This window comes from Podarcis gaigeae (genome assembly GCF_964106915.1).
Source record: "Podarcis gaigeae genome assembly, chromosome: 5".
Lineage (NCBI taxonomy): Eukaryota > Metazoa > Chordata > Lepidosauria > Squamata > Lacertidae > Podarcis > Podarcis gaigeae.
This window is the reverse complement of record NC_139681.1, coordinates 92,861,862-92,879,361: the sequence shown is the minus strand read 5'-3', so window position 1 is coordinate 92,879,361 and position 17,500 is coordinate 92,861,862.

Sequence of the window (17,500 nt, the reverse complement as noted above, 5' to 3'; positions counted from 1 at the left end):
AGGCAGGCAGGCAGGCAGGCAGGGATGCCTCCGAAAGGAAGAGATGCTGTCCAGCTCTGCAACTGTGGAAGGACATAATGATGTGTCAATAATGAGGAGAGGAGTTCAAACTTGCCAGGTCCCTGTGTCCGGGGCACGATTTCCTTTTAAAGCACACAGCAGCAGCCTGCGAGATGATTTAATGGGGAACCACTTGAAAGGAGGCAAGATTGAGTGTGTGAACCATTGGCCAAGAACACAGCCTGGTGCCTGCTGTGAATCTATTCCTAGGCACAAGACCTGTCTGGTGGATGTGACTGTTCCAATGGACTATCCTTCAGCTGTCAGAAAAGGAGAAGGAGCTTGCTGGGTATAGAGCAGCTGGCCAGGAGGCTGTGTTCATCCTGTGTTGCAGCAGCATGCAAGCACTGAAATGCATCCCCCCCCCACAAGAACTCAGTTTTCTAGTCCTCATGACCAAGAAGGTAGCTTGGAAGCGCATGGACAATGACAAGTGAAAACTTAGAAGGCAGAGCATGAGCTGCATGGTAGTCTAGAGATTAAGGTGTTCAGGGTTTGCTGCATAGATATTGTTGCCTTTCTACAGTGGTACCTCTGGTGGTGAATGGGATCCATTCCAGAGGCCCGATTGCAACATGAATAGAACACAACCCGCAGCGGTATGTCTGCGCATGCGCGGGTAGCGATTCACTGCTTCTGCGCATGCGCATGGCGTCATTTTGCGTGTTTGCTCATGCGCAAGCGGCAAAACCCGGAAGTAACCTTTCCGGTACTTCCGGGTCACCTCTGGACGCAACCTGAAAAAATGTATCATGAAGCAAATGTAACACGAGGTATGACTGTATATATACCCAAAAGCGTTATGCAAAACACATGCAAAGTGCATGTGATTGCCTTACACAATGTGAATAGGTCAAAGGGTGAGCATGTTTGCTAAGATAAGAAGCATACTAGGTGGGGAAGGCCCATGGCATGTGTTAAAGAGGAAATCACAGGGGAACTTAGAGTGGGATGCAAATAATTTACTGTATTTTTCGCTCTATAAGATGCACCAGACCACAAGACACACCTAGTTTTTGGAGGAGGAAAACAAGAAAAAAAATGTTCTGAATCTGAGAAGCCAGAACAGCAAGAGTGATCGCTGAGCAGTGAAAGCAGCAATCCCTCTTGCTGTTCTGGCTTCTGTGATAGCTGCGCAGCATGCATTCACTCCATAAGATGCACACACATTTCCCCTTACTTTTTAGGAGGGAAAAAGTGAGACTTATACAGCAAAAAATACGGTAATTTATGTTCCTCACCAATTGTAGTATTTGTTTGTTTCTTCCATTTAAACACCACCTTTTCCTCCAAAGAGCTCAAGCTGGTGCATGTGGCTCTCCCCATCCTCATCTAATCCACACAGCAACCCTGTGAGGTAGGTTAGGGTGAGAGAGGCAGTAACCAGCCCAAGGACACCCAGTGGGCTTCATGGCTGAGTGGGGATTTGAACCATGGCTTCCCAAGTCCCAGTCTAACGTTCTAACCACTACGCCACACTGACTTTAAAGGCCCAAAGAGTACTAAAGCATTGAGGGGGTGGTGGTGGCAGGAAACATGTAAGAGAATGAACTCGAAGATAAACTCGAAGTGGTCCAACATTCTGCTCCCAAAAGAACCTTAATTCACGTTCACCTCACTCGGTGATTATAGGAACGGCTTTCAAGAGTCGTTTGGAGATTTTTCAAACTGATTCCGTGAACTTTGTTCAGCTGAAGTGGTTCATTCCAACCACTGAGAACACATTATGCAAATGTAAAGACTTACATAATTGTACCTGGGTTTGTTTTTTTAAAGAAAAACTGGATTTTTTAAAAAAAAAATTACAGTACAACTTCTGTTCAACATCAACACCTGTAATGGTTTCAAGACTCTCTGCTTGATTCTCCAAACTGGCTCAAGCAAAGCTCTGAGTTGGCTTTAATCTGAATGCTTGCAATGGGGTTAGATGAATCTTCTCTGTGGGGAGGAGCAGCCAGAATTATGACATCAAATCCTTGACTCATTTTGGACACACACCCCCCAAAAAAATGCTACAGCCATACAAAGAACCTGCTGGGAAAATCCATACCTCTCCCTGAGGTTGTTTCACTGTTGTTTTATGGGGGGGTGGGGGTGATGAACAGGTGCAATCCTTGTGGACCCCCATCTTTTTGGCACCCGGAAAGGATCGTTTGTGCTAGGGCTGTGCCAAAAATGTCTCCTGTCTTTCCCCACCGGACCCTTTCCCAACAATTAATGAGAAAAACCATTGCGTTTGGAAATTATCAAAAACGGGAGAGAAAAAGACAGTGAAATTCTCCTGGGAGGGATGCAGGGTTTTGGATGAACTTGCCAAAGACTGATTTTAAGACCCTCATCTATGCTGTACATTTAAAGCAGTATTATACAACTTTAAGCAGTCATGACTCCCCACCCACCCAAAAGAATCCTGGAAACCGTAAGCTGTTTAGGGTACTGAAAGTTGTTAGGAGACTCCTATTGGGCTCACAGAACTACAGTTCCCAGAGTCCCCTAGGACTGATGGTGAAGGCGCTCAAGGAATTGTGGTTCACATTTCTCGAACCAATACGTGTCACCAACCAGATCACAGCCATCCTTCGAAATTCACACTTCTCTGATTTTTGTGATGCCGTCTTTCAAGAACAAAGAACCGCACCCCCAAAAAGTTATTATCAGGGGAAAGTGTACACAAAAATGAAAAATAACATGCAAAAGTGCTTTTGATTGAGGGAAATTGCGTGCAAAAATGCAAAGATCAGAGGACATGAATACAACCATGTGTTTGAATTTCCATGAGGGTATTTCTTTAAAAAAAATTAAAAAGGTTTGCAGGCTGATGTGAAAAAGGCGTAAGCTGAAATTAATATACCACTGGTATGTAAAGCCCTTAATGGTTTGAGACCAATTTATTTGCAGGATTGCTTTATTCCATATGTGCCCACTCAACCGCTTCGATCTGCAGAACTAGCACCGTTACACATGCTACAAATACCCATTCCACACTTGTAAGAAATTGATCTTTTAGCGTGGCAGCTCCTGAACTTTGGAACTCCATGCTTATTGAAATCAGGCAGGCGCCTTCAATGAACTCTTTTTGGCGCCTGCTTAAAACAGTTTTGGTTTAGCCAAGCCTAGGCAGGCACATCAACGTTGATGTGCATTAATCTCTTTACTGTTAATTGTCTTTTAAAAGTTTTAAAATGTGGTTTTTTTATTGGTAATTTTAATATTTCTTGTAGTATTTCCAGCAAGCAGTATATTGGAAAAGGTAAAGGGACCCCTGATCATTAGGTCCAGTCATGGCCGACTCTGGGGTTGTGGCGCTCATCTCACTTTATGGGCCAAGGGAGCCGGCATACAGCTTCCAGGTCATGTGGCCAGCATGACTAAGCCACTTCTAGTGAACCAGAGCAGCACACAGAAATACCTTTTGATCTACTTCCACATTGACGTGCTTTCGAACTGCTAGGTTGGCAAGAGAAGGGACCGAGCAATGGGAGCTCACTCCGTTGCGGGGATTCGAACCGCTGACCTTCTGATCGGCATGCCCTAGGCTCTGTGGTTTAACCCACAGCGCCACCCACGTCCCTAAGCAGTATATACATTTTGCTAAATAAATAAGATTGGGGAAGAATGAGAAGCTGTGAGAAATCAAAGCAGACAGATTTATACAACCCTACTTATCACAGTCTACACACACACTGCCCCCTTGCACATGAGAGTTGGAATGAGTGAGCCTGTCTCGAACCCACATTATTTTCACGTGTTAATTTATTACTCTTCCCATTCTATTTCCGCATAAATCTGCAGAGTAAAACAAAGTCATCTATCTCTGCATGAAATTTTCCATTTCGATAGGTACTTTAAGAAACAACAACAACATTGTTTTTAATCTCAAAATATTGGTTGCTATCGGGTCTCTCCCCGCCCCCCACAGAATACACGTTTGAAATACATTAGCATTGGGATTCTCGGAGATCAAATTCCTCAAGCATCCCTGTCAGGCGTTGCTGAAGGCTCTCCTCTACCTGCTGAGGGATTGCGCTCATTTGCTGTGCAGCGGATTCTCTGAAGCAGGGACGGCGAGTGAACTGACCAGAACAGTTTTCTGGAATAATTAATCTCCCAATGGATCTGACTGTACTTATTATAGAATTGCTGCAGCCAGAACACATTCAGCAACGCTGATTATCTGGGTTGTGTGGGAGAGGTGGAAGAGATAGTGGCATGCAGGCAATGTGTGGGCACGTGGAGAGATGCGCCTCCATCCATGTGCATGGGATGGGCACATGGCAACATGCATCTGTTCTCCCCAAAAAACACAAATTCACACATGCTGTTTCAGAGGAGAAGCATGTCAGGAGTCAGAGTCCAATTACGGGGGTGGTATCCAGAGAGCAGATTCACCCCACGGTCTGAAGTCAAATTGCACAGGGTGCTGTAAACAAGAGAGGGAAATGTGTGAGCAGGATGTGTGAGTCCCATTTTCTGCCTCAGGTGAAAGAGGAATATCGCCCTGCCATCACAGAAGCCTCCTTACCTGGGGTATGTGGCTGCTCCTGCTATTTCAATGAGATCTTTCTTGCGATATTTCAGCAGAAGCTTTCAAGATCTTGCCAGACACGTCTCTGCTACTGGTGGAGGTTGTGGGGTGGGCAGGCTGCCTGCTGGATTTCTGCATCTTGGGCTTCCACTGCCTCAGCCTGCCTCATAGGTGAGCCGGCCCTGAAGTCAAGTAACAGTCCAGGGACACACACACAAAGAACATAGGCTGACAGCAAAGAGGTACAGTATGCCAAGTTGCTGGATTAAGCAAGTTCTTCCAGCAACTTTCCCCAAGGATGCGAGGGTTTTTATCCCACAGTCTTCTAAGACATACTCTAGGCAAAGCTGTTGGTCATCAGAGCTGTCCAAAGCACTGGATCTACTCATGAGAAAGCAGCTCCTCCTGAGTCGCAGTGGCACTGTGGTCTAAACCGCTGAGCCTCTTGGGCTTGCTGATCAGAAAGTCAGTGACGGAGTGAGCTCCCAATGCTCTGTCCCAGCTCCTGCCAACCTAGCAGTTTGAAAACAGGCCAGTGCAAGTAGATAAATAGGTACCACTATGGCGGTAAGATTGGACGCGGGTGGCGCTGTGGGTAAAACCTCAGTGCCTAGGACTTGCCAATCATCAGGTCGGCGGTTCGAATCCCTGCGGCAGGGTGCGCTCCCATTGTTTGGTCCCAGAGCCTGCCAACCTAGCAGTTCGAAAGCACCTCCGGGTGCAAGTAGATAAATAGGGACCGCTTACTAGCGGGAAGGTAAACGGCGTTTCCGTGTGCTGCACTGGCTTGCCAGATGCAGCTTGTCATTCTGGCCACGTGACCCGGAAGTGTCTGCAGACAGCGCTGGCCCCCGGCCTCTTAAGCGAGATGGGCGCGCAACCCCAGAATTGGACAGGACTGGCCTGTACGGGCAGGGGTACCTTTACCTTTATATGGCGGGAAGATAAATGGCATTTCCTTGTACTCATGGTGTTCCGTTGCACCAGAAGTGGTTTAGTCACGCTAGCCACATGACCCGGAAATCTATCTGTGGACAAAAGCCGGCTCCCTCGGCCTGAAGCAAGATGAGCGCCGCAACCCCATTGTCGCCTTTGACTGGACTTAACCGCCCAGGGGTCCTTTACCTTATTTACCTTTTTACCCTTATCTGCTACTCAGCCATGCACCTTCATGTTCCAGGTCTCTCTTGTATTTTGATGGTAGCTTGACTTGCATTCTCTGAGCCCAGGCTGTTAAGTTCTTATGTTCTTGCAGAAGCACTTCAAGGAGGCAATTTTCTACAGACAGTAAACAAGCGAAATGTGGAGACATGTATGCCTAAACATACACTTAGGGTGGGAGTTCCCCAGCTGACCTGCAATATGACCCTCAATCTTATTAAGTCACACACATTATGCACCTCAGCTACTTCCTACTTTGGGCACATCACTAAACACAGCCAGAGGCACTTTGAGCTCAGTTGATAGAGCCTGAGACCCTTAATCTCTATTATGTTTTCCCCTTTCTTCAATATAAACAGCAACAGAGGCTTTAGCAAAGTCACCCTTCTTCTGTAGGGCAGTGTCCCCCAAGCTGGTAACTGCCAGGAGTTCAGCCTACACTCGAGTAGGACTCTGGCAGAGACACATGCCCGACTGGCATGTTTCCTCACTTCTGGTTGATCGTTTGGGAGCTTCAAAAGCTTTCTTCTGCCCGAACATCACAGCCACTCATGCCAACCAACTTAGAGATCCACAGAGTTTGTGCACCTTGCGTGACAGACCTCAGCAACTCAGCATTTTGGCTAATCTACCTTTATTTACATATAAACACACATGGAGCACTGCAACATGGCTCACTCTCTCTCTCTAGCATCAAACAGCAAAGAGAAAAAGAACACAGGACAATATTCCCACTTCACGGAACACAGTAACACAAATATCCTGTCTCCGTCTCTTCCCACTCTGGAGTCAAAACATACTATGTCATGTGAAAGACAACAATCCAATGACTGCAATCATGGATCAGGAATTCTAACAGTAACCTCCAGATGTTCTGAGCTACAGTTGTTGGCTGGGGCTGATGAAACTTTAGTCCAGAACATCTAGAGAACATCTGGATGTTGCAGGGGCTAGAGCAGCAGTGGGGCATCTGTGACCCTCCAGATGTTGGGTGCCAACTTGCATGCACCCCAGCCAGCATGGCCAATGGGGAGGAATGATGGCAACATCTGGAGGGCTACAGGTTCCCCCTCCTCCCACTTCAGGAAATACCAGTATGACACCAGTGGAGCAAACGGCAAATGCAATGGCGGCATAAAAGTGGCCATTCTTGCCCCAGGGAGGGCCTGGTAATATGTGGGAGCTGCTCATATTCCTGCCTTCAGACTCTCTGGCCATCTGGGGACACTCAGAGCTCTATGCAGACAGAGTTAACATCAAGGCTGGTTTCATTCAATTATGCTTTCTAAACCGGATAAAAAGGAAAAGGAGCATGAAGACCAGTGCTGAATTCTTGGAAATGGCTCTCCAAGGAGCCAGAGAGGTTTCCTTGCTCAGAGGAAATTCTAGGCAAACACGGAGACTTATGCTCGGTTTCCTCTGCAGCTCAGCTTGCCTCGGCTCTGCAAGGTTCCTACCTGAACATCAACAGCCATGTAATAAAACCTTCAGCAGCCGACGAATGGCAACAAAGTGGGGACCTGCTTCTTCCTCCTTTCCAGATTTCTCCCCCTGCTGCTTTAATTCATTGCTTTCAAAATAAAGCAGACCAAAAGGCAGGTTTTTAATTGGTTCTCCTGGACATGCAGCTTCACTAAAGTTATTATCCTCCTTCTCAATGACCGCTTCTGCTCTCCTTCTCAAAGCACTTTGACCTGATCAGGCATGGATGTAGAGCAGGGGAAGTTGTGGCCCTCAAAAAGATGTAGGGACTCCAGCTCCCATCTTCTCAGGTAGCTTGGCCAGTGGTCAGGGAGGATGGGAGCTGTAGTCCAGCAACTTCTGGAGCAGCCCTGGATTTAAAAACAATGGGTCAGCCCAACTTAGTTAGAGCAGACTCATGGAAACTAATATACCTAAGTTAGTTGTGTCCCAATGCCTTCAATGGGTCTACTCCGAGTAGGATTAGTATTGGAGACAACCCAATTAAAACTATTGCATATCTAAAACCAGTGTCAAATCCAGTAGTGGTACAGACTGGAAAAATGAGAAACCAGAATTGACGAATTAGACATCTGAAATCTTAACCGGTGTTCAATTCACATAAATTCTTTGGGGGGGAAGCTGTGAGATGGTGTAAAATGGATGTAAGTTTATCCTGCAGATTCACAAATCTTTAGCAAGGCAAATGGAGATGGATTTCTCGCAAAGGAAGGGGGAATCAATCTGGTCTCCCTCCAAAGTTTGTGCATCAGCTTGAAAATGTTGATAATAATCATGCACCAAAAAAGCAAACCATTTTATTTCAGCCCCGCTTCTCCCTCTCCCTCTCTGTCGTACACCCCCATTGGGGACCTCCCTCAATAAACATAGCTATGACTCACCATCATATTTACTTGCATTTTCTAAAATGCCGGGCTATTCATTTTTACTCTGCTCTCCCAGCTGCCTGGACCCATCCAACATTTCATCCTGTGAGCCTGTCAGGAGATGCCATAGGAACCACCTCACATGAAACTCCTTCGCAAACAACTCAGACGTAGCATGCAGAACTCCACAAATGAAAACGCCTTCTTGAAAGCAAACAAGCTTCATTTATGGCTATTTGCCCCTCAGTGTGTGAATGACACACTGTGTGTGTGTGTGTGTGTGTGTGTGTGTGTGTGTGTGTAATACGGATCTCATTGGTTCCTTACAGATCAACATGTTGCTGCATGGTCCCCAGTTTCGGTGGTGAGAGATTTCAGCACACAACTTGGATTTGCTTCTCACTGGAGACGGTGATGTTTTCGTGATATATGGCTTTGTTTACACACACACACAAGCTGACCATAAGTTGAAAGGATTCACAGCATTAACACTACAGTAGCTTTTGCTCCCCCATTAGGTTTTGAGGGGAGAGGGCTACCGAAGGCTATAGCGCTGGATTCTTTCAGAAAGCGAAATCATTCCTCTGTGTGTTCATAGATCCAGGTGCACAAGGAGGCTGGGAATTCTTCACACCGGATGCCAGCCATGGGGAAACTGATTCCAAAATGGCTCCTTTCTTCCATTGGCTCTCTAACGCCTAGGCACCAGGTAAGGCCCAAGACCTTCTGGCACCACAAAATGGCGTATCTGCTCACCAGGGAAGAAGGGACGAGTGGATATCTACATCACAAACAGGAGTGAAAGGAGACCACTACTAGCGCCTCCTATTTGCCAAGATACTGCTGTAGAGATGCAACGAGCAATGGGTGACTGTCTCCAGTGCAGATCTCTGGTGGTGGTGGGATAACAGCTGTTGTCCAGAGGTGGCGACGGCGGCGACAGTAGTGATTCTGAGAGCCCATCTCAAGGTTAGAATCATAGAATTGTGGATCACTTGGACACTCCCTCACACACCCTAATGGAGCAAGTGTGTGTGTGTGTGTGTGTGTGTGTGTGTGTGTGTGTGTGTGTGTTTCATAGAATCATATTGTTGGAAGGGGCTCCAAGGTTCATCTTGTCCAACCCCCTGCAATGCAGAAATCTCAACTCAAGAATCCCTGGCAGGTGGCCATCCAAACTCTGCTTAAAAACCTCCAGGGAAGGAGAGTCCACACCTTCCAAGGGTGTCCTGTCCACTGTTAAACAACACGTTCCAACAGTTCTTCCTGAGGTTGAGTCAGAATCTCCTTTCTTGTAACTTGAGTCCATTGGTTCGGGTCCTACCCTCCAGAGCAGGAGAAAACAAGCTTGCTCCATCTTCCACATGACAACCGTTTCAATATTTGAAGATGGCTATCCTATCTCCTCTCCGTCTCCACTTCTCCAGGCTGAGCATGCCCAACTCCTTCAACCATTCCTCATAAGGCTTAGTTCCCAGATCGTCTTGGTCACCCTCCTCTGCTCACGTTCCAGCTTGTCAGTATCCTTCTTAAACTGTGGTGCCCAGAACTGGACATAGGACCATGTAGGGTCTGACCGGTTGAAGACTTTTGATCCTACCCCTTCTGCCCTCCCCTTTCCCTACGAAGCTCTGCTTCTTTCCCTCCACCCCCACTCAACCCCTTTTCATTTTCAAAGCTGAAATAACATCTCAGCCCCCTCTTTGTGGTGTTCCCAGAAGGAGGAGGCTTGTGATAAACAGATGGGGAGAAAGAGTCAAACAAAGAAAAGGCCGGGAATTCAAAAGAGAACGAAGTGCAGATTCCTGATGGCAAAAGGAAGGAGGAGGAGGGGATTATTACGTTAACAGCAGCTCCGAACTCCCAATTCTCAGGGCATGAAACCTGCACAATTTAAAGTAGTCAAAACAAACCCTATGCCGCTATTTATACTTCAGCTGCCTGCAGGCGGCGAGGACTTGACGCTGCATCCCAGGCCTAATACATTCCAGGTGTTACCCAATAAACTGCCCTCTCTGAAGAAGGAGTCTGCCCAGAGCCTCTCTGCATCTCCCTCCCTCTCTCTCTCTCTCGTGGTCCAGTGGGAGAAGGAAATGCCACCCACCCACCCAACCAAGCAGGACTCCAGGGACCCAAGTCCAAATTGCCTCCCTTGAGTGGGAGAGAGAACGAGACACACGAGCTCTTGGTTCCTTCTTTAAAAAGCTCCAGGGAATCACTCTGTTTAAGACACACTGCAGAGCTGAGATGTGGGGGCAAGGGGGGCAGGAGGAGGAGGGAATGACCAAATCAAAATGCTGGCAGCAAATCAGAAGCTCGCTTTCCTAATTAATGAGGGGGGGGGCGTGTTGTGGTGACATGATTTACCTCTCAGGAATCTGGCCAACTCCCAGGTGGATAACAGCTGCAAGAGAGGGAGAGAGGGATCTGGATGGGCTCTGGGGGGGGGGGGTCAGGAAGGGGACGCTGGTGCAGGGTAGCAAAGAGAGTTGCCCGCTTTGGGTTTTTCTGAAACTCCTCTACCCAGTGAGTGGAGCATGGCAGGCCAAGGGCCAGACACAGAGGAGAAATGGAAGCAAATCCTTTCAGCTGACACTGCCCATGTCATCCGCCTGCTCTGCCACTACGCAACAGAGCCAGCGTGGTGTAAAGGTTAGAGTGCCGGACTAGGACCTGGGAGGCCAGGGTTCGAATCCCCTCTCGGCCATGAAGCTCATTGGGTGACTTCAGTCCAGTTACCACCTCTCAGCCTAGCCTACCTCACAGGGTTGTTGTGGGGATTGGATGAGGTTGGGAAGAACCATGCATGTCACTTTAAGCTCATTGGGATGAGAGATGGGATGTCAATGCAATAAATGAATAATTTGTGCAGCAGAAGAGCCACACATATGGCATCTGCAGATAGGACCGGAAGGAAAACCTGCCTGAAATTGTGGAGAGGAGCTGCTGCCAGTCCATGTCAATGATGCTGAGTTAGATGGACCAGAGGCAACTTCTGTGTCCTTATATGCTCCCTGTATATGCAGAAATGTGAGACATGATGCCTTGGGTCTACACTAATGCTCTAGTTGTGCGCATGGATTCAATTTTTATTTATCTATTGTCATTGTCACATTGATACCCCCACTTTTCCTCCAAGGATCTCAAGGAGGTGTCCATGAGTTTCTCTCCCCCCCCCCCCCAATTTTAGGCTGAGAAGCAGTGGCCTGGCCCAAAGTCACCCAGGCTGAGTTGGCATAGGGACCCTAGCATAGAAATTCTCCCATGAATGTGGCTTGCTTGCTAACAGCGAGTAAGAATATCGGTTGACTTCTGAAGTAACTCTTGAAGCATACAACTCTTAACCCAGTGTGGTTAAGAGCCAGTGTGGTGTAGTGGTTAAGAGCGGTAGTCTCGTAATCCTGGGTAACCGGGTTCGCTTCCCCACTCCTCCACATGCAGCTGCTGGGTGACCTTGGGCCAGTCACACTTCCTTGAAGTCTCTCAGCCCCACTCACCTCACAGAGTGTTTGTTGTGGGGGAGGAAGGGAAAGGAGAATGTTAGCCGCTTTGAGACTCCTTAAAGGGAGTGAAAGGCGGGATATCAAATCCAAACTCTTCTTCTTCTTCTTCTAACCCATGTGCAGCTTCTCTCTTGAAAACCCTCTTGATCTCTGTTCTCAGAACAGCTATAGTTTTGCAGCTAGCAGATGAAGAAAGTGCTTCCTGCCTCCTTGCTCCACCCTTGCTCTAAGCATGCTCCTTTGATGAGCACCCTCTGCCCCGTGGCGCAGGGAGACTTCTAAGCACCTGCAACCAAGTGGCCTTGCAATTCCTCCTCCAGACCTTCCTGCTCAATGTGGGAAGATTGGGGCAGAGAGGATGGGACAGCCCTTGATGCCTTCATGCATCCTTTGAATGCCTGAACAGGGCTTCTGTCCAATGTTAATCCTTCGCTGTTAGTCTTTCTACTGTGATTATCCTGTCCCACAACAGGGACAAAGGATTAAAGGTAGTGAGAGCCAGTGTGGTGGCTAGAGGGTCAGACCGGAGCCTGGGAGATCAGGGTTCAAATCCCCACTCAGCCTGTTTTCCAGGGACAGTCCCAGATTTACAGAAGCCGTCCTGGTTTCTAATTTGATCCCGAAATGTTCCACTTTTCCTTTAAAAAGTAAAGGTAAAGGAGCCCTGATAGTCAAGTCCAGTCGCGAACGACTCTGGGGTTGCAGCGCTCATCTTGCTTTACTGGCTGAGGGAGCCGGAGTTTGTCCGCAGACAGTTTTTCCGGGTCATGTGGCCAGCATGACTAAGCCGCTTCTGGTGAAACCAGAGCATCGCATGGAAACGCCATTTACCTTCCCGCCGGAGTGGTACCTATTTATCTACTTGCACTTTGATGTGCTTTCGAACTGCTAGGTTGGCAAGAGCTGGAACCAAGCAATGGGAGTTCACCCCGTCGTGGGGATTCGAACCACCAACCTTCCCATCGGCAAGCCCAAGGCTCAGTGGTTTACACCACAGCACCACCCGCGTCCCCACTTTTCCTTAGGACATCCCTATTTTCATCGGAGAAATGTTGGAGGGGATATCTCTATTTTCATTGGAAGATCTCTAAGGACCTCTCAGTTTGACCTACCCCACAAGGTTGTTGTGAAGACGAAATGGAGACAGGGAGAACCATGCATGCCACGTTGAGCTCATTAGGGGAAAATGTGGAATAGAAATAGATTGATAGATAAATAAAAATAGCCCTTACCTGACCATAGTCCCCATCACCATACACGTGCCAGCTTTTCGCTAAACATAAAACAACTGCAGTCATGCCTCTGGTTGCGATTGCTGTGGGCTGTGTGTTTTCGGGTAATGGATGCACCGAACCCGGAAGTACTGGAACAGGTTACCTCCGGGTTTTGGTGCTCATGCATGTGCATGCGCAGAAGCTCTGAATTGCATCACGAGCATGCACAGACGCAGTGCTGTGGGTTGCGAACGTGCCTCCCGCGTGGATCATGTTCGCAAGCCAAGGTTCCACTGTATGACAGATTCTGTAATAAAGTCTGTGTCTACTTTGGCCCTGGAAAACTCCACTTTATAGGGCCTCAAGCACACTTTCCCTGATCCACCCACACCATGAGGTTTGCACAGTGCGGCTGCGACACCTGTGTTTTCTCTGCCCCCTTCAGAGCTTGCTTTGGAGTCAGCCTGGTTTCCTCATGCCAACATCTCGAGCATTTTCTAAACCGCAAGAATGAACATCCCTTGTATCTTCCAATGAGCCATGTTAAGACCGGGAAATGCTTATCTAAACATCTTGGATAGGAAAAGTGGCTTATGGTTATCCAAGTAAACCTAGGAATTTGAGAGCTCAGGAATTGGCACCATCCCACCGTAAGCTACATAATTCTTTTTGGGTCGGTGGTTATCCCCCGAAATCTCATCCTAGGAAACCCACAGGAACAGCTCACCTCCTTCCCCACTGACACTGCGCTCAGTAGGGCGAGGCAGAAATACTCCAGGCGCTCTCGAATTACCCAGGGATGAAAGCAGCAGCAACAGGAGCAGTCCCAAGGTGTCGGGAAGTTTAGGGGAAGAGAATCCCTCTTGGAGAAGGACCAGCCCTTGATTTTTGCCTCTGGGAGATGAGGCAAAAGTTCTTTTGCTGGCTTCCCAGGGCACTTGGTTCAACGCAACTGCAGGGAGATGAAGGAAGGATGAGAAGCAAGACATATTTCTCCAATTTTAAGATTGTTTTGGCTCTTCTTCCTGCTACTTTGCTGCTCAGTGCCTGACATCTCAATTGCTTGAAGTGGAAGATCCTTAGCTCAGTATGATAGAGCATAGAGCATAGAACACTTAGAGGTTTTTGAAACATTAAGCGATATAGAAATGCTTCTAAATAAATGAACATGGACCCAGGTCAACCCGGAATCTCCAGGTAAAGCGAGGAATTTCCCCTGCCAGAAACCCGGGAGAGTCGCTGTCAGTCAGTCTGAACACACCCTCTCCCTCAGCACTTCCTTGTGGACTCGCCTTCCTTGGAGGTTTTGAAGCAGAGGTTGGATGGCCATCTGTCATGGATTCTTTAGTTGAGATTCCTGCCTTGCAGGGGGTGGCACTAGATGGCCCTTGGGGTCATAGCTGTCAACTTTTCCCTTTTCTTGCAAGGAATCCTATTCGGAATAAGGGAATTTCCCTTAAAAAATGGAAAAGTTGACAGCTTTGCTTGGCGTCCCTTCCAATTCTACAATTCTATGATGCTATTATTCTATGAACTAGATGGAAACAATTGTCTGACTTGGTGTAAGGCAATTTCCTGTGTCCCTGTGATGAAAGCATCTCTAGGCTCCATATTTTCCATGTGGAATCAAGTGCATACCAGGAAATCTAGGTTTGCACAACTAAAAGGGATTAAAGCACTCTGTTGCCCTAGCACAGGGGTGGGTCCCCTCCTACCTGTGGGCCAAATGTGCCCAGGCATGGGTTTCACCAAACCATATCCACCTGCACCAGACAGCTGGGTCAGCTGCACCATTCGGCTGAATGTTCGTTGTTGCACAGCCTCCTCACAAACAAACCAGAGCAATGCTCAGTAATCTCCCTCCTTAGAAAGAAAGGAGAGAAGAGGAGATTTGGAGGAGAAACCCAGTTCAGCACATATTCAAAGCTGCATCTACCAAATATTCGCTTTCAGAAATAATGCATGAAACAAAGCAAAGCCAGTCTTTGAAATTTGCACTTACTTGAATTTTGCAATGCAATTCTCCACTCAATCAATATTGATAAAAAAATGCATTTTTATTTATTCCATGAAATTTATATGTCACTTGCCTGTAAAAAACCCCACACACCCTCAAAGCAGTTTGTGAAGGGGAAATGTGCACAAGAACGAGGTTTTCCTACAATCCAGTGGTATATAAATTTTATAAAATTAATAAAATTAACCCCAAAAGGCCTTGTGTTAGGAAAAACCGCCTGCAAAAATGGGTATATTAGTCAAAACAGCATGCACAAATGTGTTTTGTTTGGAGACAATCGTACTAAACTGCTGGTGAATTTTCATGAGATTTTTTTTCCTTAACGAATGAAAACGGCTGCAAAATGTTGAGGACAAAATTCAAGATTGGAAAAATCGAGAAACGCAGAGAAGCAAAATTGGCAGATCCTTCCACTGTGACTTTTGTGTGAGCGAATCAGAGTGAATGCTCAACAAACTGGTCATTTGGTAGAGTTCTGGGATTAGCACACATACATTCAACGAATCCACGCAAGTTTTGGGACAGATAATGTGGCTTCTGGAGCATAGTTCGAAGTGGGGCACAGAGGCACGCACGCACTTTTTACCAGACAGCATGGACAGCCTTGCCATTGGGTCCCTTCTTTTCCGCGCTGTTCTTGCCCTAGTGTTGACTTTAGTTATTTGTCTTGGAGGTCTCAGAGGCCGCGCTGGGTCTGCGTTGCTGGTGGTCCTCCTGCTCTCTTAAGACGCGGAGATCAGGTCCTAAGCAGGGCAGTTGGAGGGGAGACGGTATCCATTTCATTATGCCGGGGTTCAAAAAGGGAGCTGCACCAGGGCAGTTTTCAGGGAAGAAAAGAGAAGGGGGGGAGAGGGAGAGAGCAAAGTAAAGAGAAAATGCCCTTGGGAAAATCTGCTGAGATTCCCCAGGCAGGGCTTTATTACCATTATGGTAACAAACCTGTGTCAGAGCTTTAACAAGGAAAACTATCGAGAGAAAGACATAACCTTTTCTTAACATCAGTGGCTCAATTAACTAATGACAGCAAAAGCATTTGGTGGTGTCCTCGATCCCACTCGCTGGTGAGGTGATAGCGGGTTACGTCTATTTATACAGCTGTGGGAGATGTTTGGCTGAGGCAGGCTACTTATTGCTTTATCTCAGAAAGGATCTCACAGTCTCTCTCTCTCTCTTTCTCTCTCTCTCTTTCTCTCTCTCTCTCTCTCTCTCTCACACACACACACACAAACTCAGTATAGATATCCATCCCAGTTCCATGAACCAAAACAAAGAAGACAAATACTAGCCACCCAGCCCTACATATGTAGGATTGCTCTGCACAGATGTCATCTTTACCTCAAGGTAAACTCCACTAAATTCAGTGGGACTTACTTTGGAGTAGGGATGGGCAAATGTGTCAAGTTCGTTTTCTCTATCCCTCCCCTCACCAGTCTTCCAGTTTGCACATTTATACATCCATTTACCACCATTTTCTTTGAACTCCTCAGAGGAAAGTTGGAGTATAAATGCAATAGATGAAATGAAAATAAAACTGTTTCCTGGAATAACTCAGAAAACAACTGCCCCCCTGAGCCTTGAAGAGGCTCCAAAGGCCTCCTTTATGAATGCGAGGGTGGCCAGGTGTCCTACTTTCAGAGTACAGTCTCTAGTTGTAGGGTTGTCTGGTCCCGTGAATTAATGTCAGTGTACTGGAAGAAGCAAATATCCCCAGTGTTGAAGCAATGATTCTTCAACATCAAGTTCATTGGACTGCTCATGTTGTGTGGATGCCTGGTTATCATATTCCAAAGTAACTACTCTATTCCCAACTTAAGAATGGAAACCGTAATGCTAGCAGCCAACAAAAGAGGTTTAAAGACTCTCTAAGGCAAGTCTTAGAGATAAAGACCATAAAGAAGGCTGATCGCTGAAGAATTGATGCTTTTGAATTATGGTGCTGGAGGAGACTCTTGAGAGTCCCATGGACTACAAGAAGATCAAACCTCTCCATTCTGAAGGAAATCAGCCCAGAGTGCTCACTGGAAGGACAGATCCTGAAGCTGAGGCTCCAATATTTTGGCCACCTCATGAGACGAGAAAAGACCCTGATGTTGGGAAAGATCACAAGGAGAAGGGGACAACAGAGGACGAGATAGTTGGATAGTGTTCTCGAAGCTACCAGAATGAGCTTGACCAAACTGCGGGAGGACAGGAGTGCCTGGCGTGCTCTGGTCCACGGGGTCACAAAGAGTCGGACACAACTAAATGACTAAACAACAACAACAAAGGCAAATCTAAAAAAATATGGAGCATTAACACCGACAACTGGGAAACACTGGCCTGTGAGCGCTCCAACTGGAGAACAGCCTTTACCAAAGGTGTCATGGGCTTTGAAGACACTCAAACTCAGGACGCAAGGGAGAAATGTACTAAGAGGAAGGCACGCTTGGCAAATCCACACCGTGATCAACCCCCGCCCAGAAACCAATGTCACCACTGTGGAAGAATGTGTGAGTCCAGAATTGGCCTCCACAGTCACTTATGGACTCACTGTTAAGACCGTGTTCATGGAAGACAATCTTACTCAGCTATGAGTGATCGCCAAAGAAGAAGCTTAAAGAATCCTGAGCAGGGAGAAATTATTGTGACTTCTGCTAAATTTGCATACATACAAATAAATTTGCATGTGCACT